Raw genomic sequence first — 6,917 nt, 5'->3', positions numbered from 1 at the left:
ACACACACACACACACACACGTACACCACGACCCTCGTCTCGCTTCGGTACCGGGACGCTTCGGTACCGGGACGCTTCGTGATGTACCCGTTTTTACTTGTTCGTGTCTGATTCGTATTTTACACCGTTTTGAACACAACAAAAATAAATCACTCGCAACCGTGTGTGTGGGTGTGCGCGTCTTATTCGCCGGGTACTGCAGAGGTAAGCATACTCACTGCAGCCTTGTCGTTTCCAACGTTCGTGCTTTCCCAACTGCTCCAACTCGATACTGGTGTTGATATAAGAACAGGTTACTGGAGGAGAAAACCATGATCAATTAATAGTGATAGCATCACGAGGGGCATCCAGGTTGTTGTTGTTGTTGTTGTTGTTGTTGTTGTTGTTGTTGTATTATATTACATATATATTTGTACCATTGTTTTTAAATTGTCCTTATTATTTGTGGGTTTTTTTTTAAACTTCTGTTTGGGTGTTTTTTGTCAAGCGTGGCACAACATAATTTATCATTTATGTTTATTGATTCCTGCCTGTTAGTGTTACCCAAAAAGCTTATATAATTTGATATACTTATGCTCTCCAACTATCTCAAATACATCGTGTTCCACGTAATTAGATCATTCTAAATAAGGCGTGTGGTGCTTTGTTGGAGGCAAATACATCGTGTTCCACGTAATTAGTTCATTATAAATAAGGCGTGTGGTGCTTTGTTGGAGGCAAATACATCGTGTTCCACGTAATTAGATCATTCTAGATAAGGCGTGTGGTGCTTTGTTGGAGGCAAATACATCGTGTTCCACGTAATTAGATCATTCTAAATAAGGCGTGTGGTGCTTTGTTGGAGGCAAATGTTCCACGTAATTAGATCATTCTAAATAAGGCGTGTGGTGCTTTGTTGGAGGCAAATACATCGTGTTCCACGTAATTAGATCATTCTAAATAAGGCGTGTGGTGCTTTGTTGGAGGCAAATACATCGTGTTTCACGTAATTAGATCATTCTAAATAAGGCGTGTGGTGCTTTGTTGGAGGCAAATACATCGTGTTCCACGTAATTAGATCATTCTAAATAAGGCGTGTGGTGCTTTGTTGGAGGCAAATACATCGTGTTTCACGTAATTAGATCATTCTAAATAAGGCGTGTGGTGCTTTGTTGGAGGCAAATACATCGTGTTTCACGTAATTAGATCATGCTAAATAAGGCGTGTGGAGCTTTGTTGGAGGCAAATACATCGTGTTTCACGTAATTAGATCATGCTAAATAAGGCGTGTGGAGCTTTGTTGGAGGCAAATGTTCCACGTAATTAGATCATGCTAAATAAGGCGTGTGGTGCTTTGTTGGAGGCAAATACATCGTGTTCCACGTAATTAGATCATTCTAGATAAGGCGTGTGGTGCTTTGTTGGAGGCAAATGTTCCACGTAATTAGATCATTCTAGATAAGGCGTGTGGTGCTTTGTTGGAGGCAAATGTTCCACGTAATTAGATCATTCTAGATAAGGCGTGTGGTGCTTTGTTGGAGGCAAATACATCGTGTTCCACGTAATTAGATCATTCTAAATAAGGCGTGTGGTGCTTTGTTGGAGGCAAATACATCGTGTTCCACGTAATTAGATCATTCTAAATAAGGCGTGTGGTGCTTTGTTGGAGGCAAATACATCGTGTTCCACGTAATTAGATCATTCTAAATAAGGCGTGTGGTGCTTTGTTGGAGGCAAATGTTGAGGAAGCAAACTATCTCAAATACATCGTGTTCCACGTAATTAGATCATTCTAAATAAGGCGTGTGGTGCTTTGTTGGAGGCAAACACATCGTGTTCCACGTAATTAGATCATTCTAAATAAGGCGTGTGGTGCTTTGTTGGAGGCAAATACATCGTGTTCCACGTAATTAGATCATTCTAAATAAGGCGTGTGGTGCTTTGTTGGAGGCAAATACATCGTGTTCCACGTAATTAGATCATTCTAAATAAGGCGTTGTGTGCTTTGTTGGAGGCAAATGTTGAGGAAGCAAACTATCTCAAATACATCGTGTTCCACGTAATTAGATCATTCTAAATAAGGCGTGTGGTGCTTTGTTGGAGGCAAACACATCGTGTTCCACGTAATTAGATCATTCTAAATAAGGCGTGTGGTGCTTTGTTGGAGGCAAATACATCGTGTTCCACGTAATTAGATCATTCTAAATAAGGCGTGTGGTGCTTTGTTGGAGGCAAATGTTCCACGTAATTAGATCATTCTAAATAAGGCGTGTGGTGCTTTGTTGGAGGCAAATGTTCCACGTAATTAGATCATTCTAAATAAGGCGTGTGGTGCTTTGTTGGAGGCAAATGTTCCACGTAATTAGATCATTCTAAATAAGGCGTGTGGTGCTTTGTTGGAGGCAAACACATTGTGTTCCACGTAATTAGATCATTCTAAATAAGGCGTGTGGTGCTTTGTTGGAGGCAAATGTTCCACGTAATTAGATCATTCTAAATAAGGCGTGTGGTGCTTTGTTGGAGGCAAATACATCGTGTTCCACGTAATTAGATCATTCTAAATAAGGCGTGTGGTGCTTTGTTGGAGGCAAATGTTCCACGTAATTAGATCATTCTAAATAAGGCGTGTGGTGCTTTGTTGGAGGCAAATGTTCCACGTAATTAGATCATTCTAAATAAGGCGTGTGGTGCTTTGTTGGAGGCAAATGTTCCACGTAATTAGATCATTCTAAATAAGGCGTGTGGTGCTTTGTTGGAGGCAAACACATTGTGTTCCACGTAATTAGATCATTCTAAATAAGGCGTGTGGTGCTTTGTTGGAGGCAAATGTTCCACGTAATTAGATCATTCTAAATAAGGCGTGTGGTGCTTTGTTGGAGGCAAATGTTCCACGTAATTAGATCATGCTAAATAAGGCGTGTGGTGTTGGAGGCAAATGTTCCACGTAATTAGATCATTCTAATTAAGGCGTGTGATGTTGGAGGCAAATGTTCCACGTAATTAGATCATTCTAAATAAGGCGTGTGGTGCTTTGTTGGAGGCAAATGTTCCACGTAATTAGATCATTCTAAATAAGGCGTGTGGTGTTGGAGGCAAATGTTGAGGAAGCAAACCTCGCAAAGTCGACTTCTCCAAGGAAATGAGAGACGTAAAACCTTTGGAAACTCAGAATTGCCACCTGAGGATATGACTGTTTGTCTTCTTGCTCGTTAATCGTAAATATAATGACTATTCTTTTTGTTACCATATTTCATAACACAAAATTAGAAGATATCATCGTTTCCGTTTAATGGGCTGGAGGTCAACTCTCCAACACACACACACATACACACACATACACACACGCACGCACGCACGCACGCACGCACGCACATACACACACACACGCACACACACATGTACGCGCGCGCGCACACACACACACACACACACACACACACACACACACTTACTGCAGTGGAAAAAGAGTGTCAGCAGGAATCCACCGATCAAGGACAGAACACTGCACAGAACACTGGGCCTGTGGTGAACGTTGGCCTTCATGGAGTTGGTCGATCTCTCGGCAAAGCGGCAGAGATTTCTGATTGTAGAAATACCCACACGAACAAAATCCTCAGCGTTGACATTCATACAGTTTACGGGTCTCTCGGAAATAAGGCGAGGAATATTCAAAAATCAAATAGTCAACGATGCAAAACAAGGGGGGGGGGGGGGGGAGAGCTTTGTTTTAAACACGCTATGGTACTATCCTGTTTCTTAACACTTCAGTGTCAAAGCAACGAATCCTGTGCATTTATTAAAGAATATATTTACTTTAACACAGAAAATCATACAAGTCAAAACAACAAAGCGAACACAAATCCCATTACCATTGAGCAAAGTTGACCAACGCATCTGTAATGTACAACAATGTACTCAATGATCACACACGTAGAACATTGTTCAGCACTTGTTTACGTGAAATACTGACGTTTTACAGCAAATTGACGTCACACATAGAACACACAGATACCAAAGAACGAAGACGTCCAAAACCTGGTCTCGGCTACAAAAGTTGGGATTTAGTCTCTCCCAACCAAGACTGGGTAGTGTCTAATTACTGAGAACAATCATTTCTAAAGCAAATTAAACTCGATTCTAACGTGGCGATTTTTGGCTCACGTAAGTGTAGCCTATGCGATGCTAACTTTTGTCTGTCTGTGCGTGCGTGCGTGCGTGCGTGCGTGCGTGCGTATGTATGTATGTATGTATGTATGTATGTATGTATGTATGTATGTATGTATGTATGTATGTCTGTGGTAGAAACTTTAACATTTGAAGACGTCACAACATTTGAAGACGTCACATTATGACGTAAGAGGGTTAGACGTCACGCGAAGGAATTACTGAAAGTCTCGGTCATTGTTATTTTGCCGAGCGGGCCGAGACTAGTTTTTTCTTCGAAATCGGCCATTCAGATCTAGATCTAGTGTCTCGCTTTCTTGCACAGTGTCACCTATGCCGCTTACTGTGTGTGTGTGTGTGTGTGTGTGTGTGTGTGTGTGTGTGTGTGTATGTGTGTGTGTGTGTGTGTGTGTGTGTGTGTGTGTGTGTGTGTGTGTGTGTGTGTGTGTGTATGTGTGACGAAGTGATTGAGTTTGTGTTACAGTTTGTCGATTTCTTACGTGAGCCTTGAAGGCTTCGCCTCTTGTTCAAATTTCAGTTTTACTGATACAACACACAGGTTGAAATTCGGTTTCTGAGTACTTGTATTATTTCATTAATAAAACAAACAAGTCGCGTAAGGCGAAATTACTACATTTAATCAAGCTGTGGAACTCACAGAATGAAATTGAACGTAGTCCGCCGCTAGTGCAAAAGGCAGTGAAAGTGACGAGCCTGTTTGGCGCGGTAGCGGTTGCGCTGTGCTTCATAGCACACTTTACTGTACCTCTCTTCGTTTTAACTTTTTGAGCGTGTTTTTAATCCAAACATATCATATCTATATGTTTTTGGAATCAGGAACCGACAAAGAATAAGATGCATGAAAGTGTTTTTAAATTGATTTCAAAATTTTATTTTAATAATAATTTTTATATTTGTAAATTTCTGAGCTTGTTTTTAGATCTGAATATAACATATTTATATGTTTTTGGAATCAGAAAATGATGAAGAATAAGATGAACGTAATTTTGGATCGTTTTATAAAAAAACTAATTTAATTACAATTTTCAGATTTTCAATGACCAAAGTCATTAAATGATTTTTAAGCCTCCAAGCTGAAATGCAGTACCAAAGTCCGGCCTTTGTCGAAGATTGCTTGGTCAAAATTTCAATACATTTTATTGAAAAATGAGGGTGTGACAGTGCCGCCTCAACTTTTACAAATAGCCAGATATGACGTCATCAAAGACATTTATCGAAAAAAAGAAAAAGACGTCCGGGGATATCATACCCAGGACCTCTCATGTCAAATTTCATAAAGATCGGTCCAGTAGTTTACTCTGAATCGCTCTACACACACACACACGCACACACACACACACACATACACACATACACACATACACCATGACCCTCGTCTCGATTCCCCCTCTATGTTAAAACATTTAGTCGAAACTTGACTGAATGTGAAAATCCGAGTGCATGCTAGCAACAAGGGAGCCAGAATTGAAGCTAACATAATTACCTTAGGTTTTAGCAAGTAATTTGTTATAATGATAGTGTTCTTTCTGAAATTGGATTACATTTTTCCTAGTTTACGTCTAATTTTCTTCTATTACTCTCAGCGTCGACTTGTCTGAGGCCGAAATTAACCGTTGAAAGTGCCCAAAAACTGTATTCACATTTGGAGAAATAACCTGGCTTTCACTGACATGTCTTGGCTTGTACACTGAAGGCGTGTTCTTTTTTTACGTTACCTTTGTACGTCACCCTACCCCCCCCCCCCCCCTCCCCTTAAAACACGTGACGTGTAAAACACAAGTTCCCTCAAAATGCCTTGGGATTGAGCCTTTTGTAAGCTTTAACTGATGACAAAAGATATTATGTTTAATTGGTCAGACTTTCAACAGCCAGAAAGCACTCTGTAGTTTTAAAAAAACGTCATGCGAATGACGTCACAACAGGTTGTCATGAGTATATGCACACATTAAGCCCTCGTTAAGCACTCGCGCATACTAACAATCAAAAACAACCCCGGTAGAAGCTGTTTCAAAGCAAATAGACATGAGTACAAGTACTTCGGTGTTACAGGAGAGGTTGAAGCTTAATTTGAGCCAGGAAAGTGAGAACGGTGAACGTGATTCAGACTCATTGAAGATGAAGTCATAGAACAACAGGTGCTTCACACTGAATCCCAATTCCAACTCTCTTTGTATTCAGTGCTAGATTGTGTTGTGATAAGGTGATAATGTGATATGATTTTTAAACAGGCAATGCATTGCTTCTATTTGTAGGCTTATTTTAGTAAGTGTGTGGGTACAATGTTTGCGTGTAACGATATGATGTGAATATGCGATGTGAATGTTACTACATGCATGGTTGATTGATTGATTAATTGATTGATTTTACAGACACACAGTCAAGCTTGTAATTTCTCTTTCAGAGATGAATAAAGATTATTGTATTGTATTGTATTGTATTGTATTGTATTGTATTGACGATTTAACATAATCCAAAATGACATACGATATTTGTAATGTACTTTGACAATCACATAGGCGCTCTTTTAATTTAATATTCCTGATTTTTCTTTTATATCTCTCCTGTCTCTTCTAATGTCTCACAGTTGTTTTCCTCTGTCTCTCTCTGTCCCTTTCTATCTGTGATTGTCTTTCTACACGCTATCTCTAACACACACACTAACACACACACTAACACACACACACACACGCACGCACATACATACACGCACGCACATACATACACGCACGCACGCACGCACACACAAACACACA

The 6,917-nt window shown here is 40.0% G+C and overlaps 1 long non-coding RNA gene across 1 annotated transcript in view; it reads right to left on the bottom strand.

Moving 5' to 3' along the window:
- LOC138958841 (uncharacterized) overlaps positions 1 to 3,566 on the bottom strand; it is a 7,495-nt gene extending 3,929 nt beyond the window's left edge. The window contains exons 1-2 of the long non-coding RNA XR_011453528.1: positions 3,432 to 3,566; positions 219 to 296 (exon numbers count right to left, since the gene is read on the bottom strand). This is a non-coding gene — a long non-coding RNA (uncharacterized lncRNA). The remainder of the gene's footprint in view (positions 1 to 218; positions 297 to 3,431) is intronic.
- Between the last annotated feature and the right edge of the window lie 3,351 nt (positions 3,567 to 6,917).

Source organism: Littorina saxatilis, linkage group LG1 (assembly GCF_037325665.1).
Source record: "Littorina saxatilis isolate snail1 linkage group LG1, US_GU_Lsax_2.0, whole genome shotgun sequence".
In the NCBI taxonomy this organism is placed as follows: Eukaryota; Metazoa; Mollusca; class Gastropoda; order Littorinimorpha; family Littorinidae; genus Littorina; species Littorina saxatilis.
The sequence above is the reverse complement of the archived record's forward strand: the minus strand, read 5'-3'. Positions and strand labels throughout refer to the sequence as shown.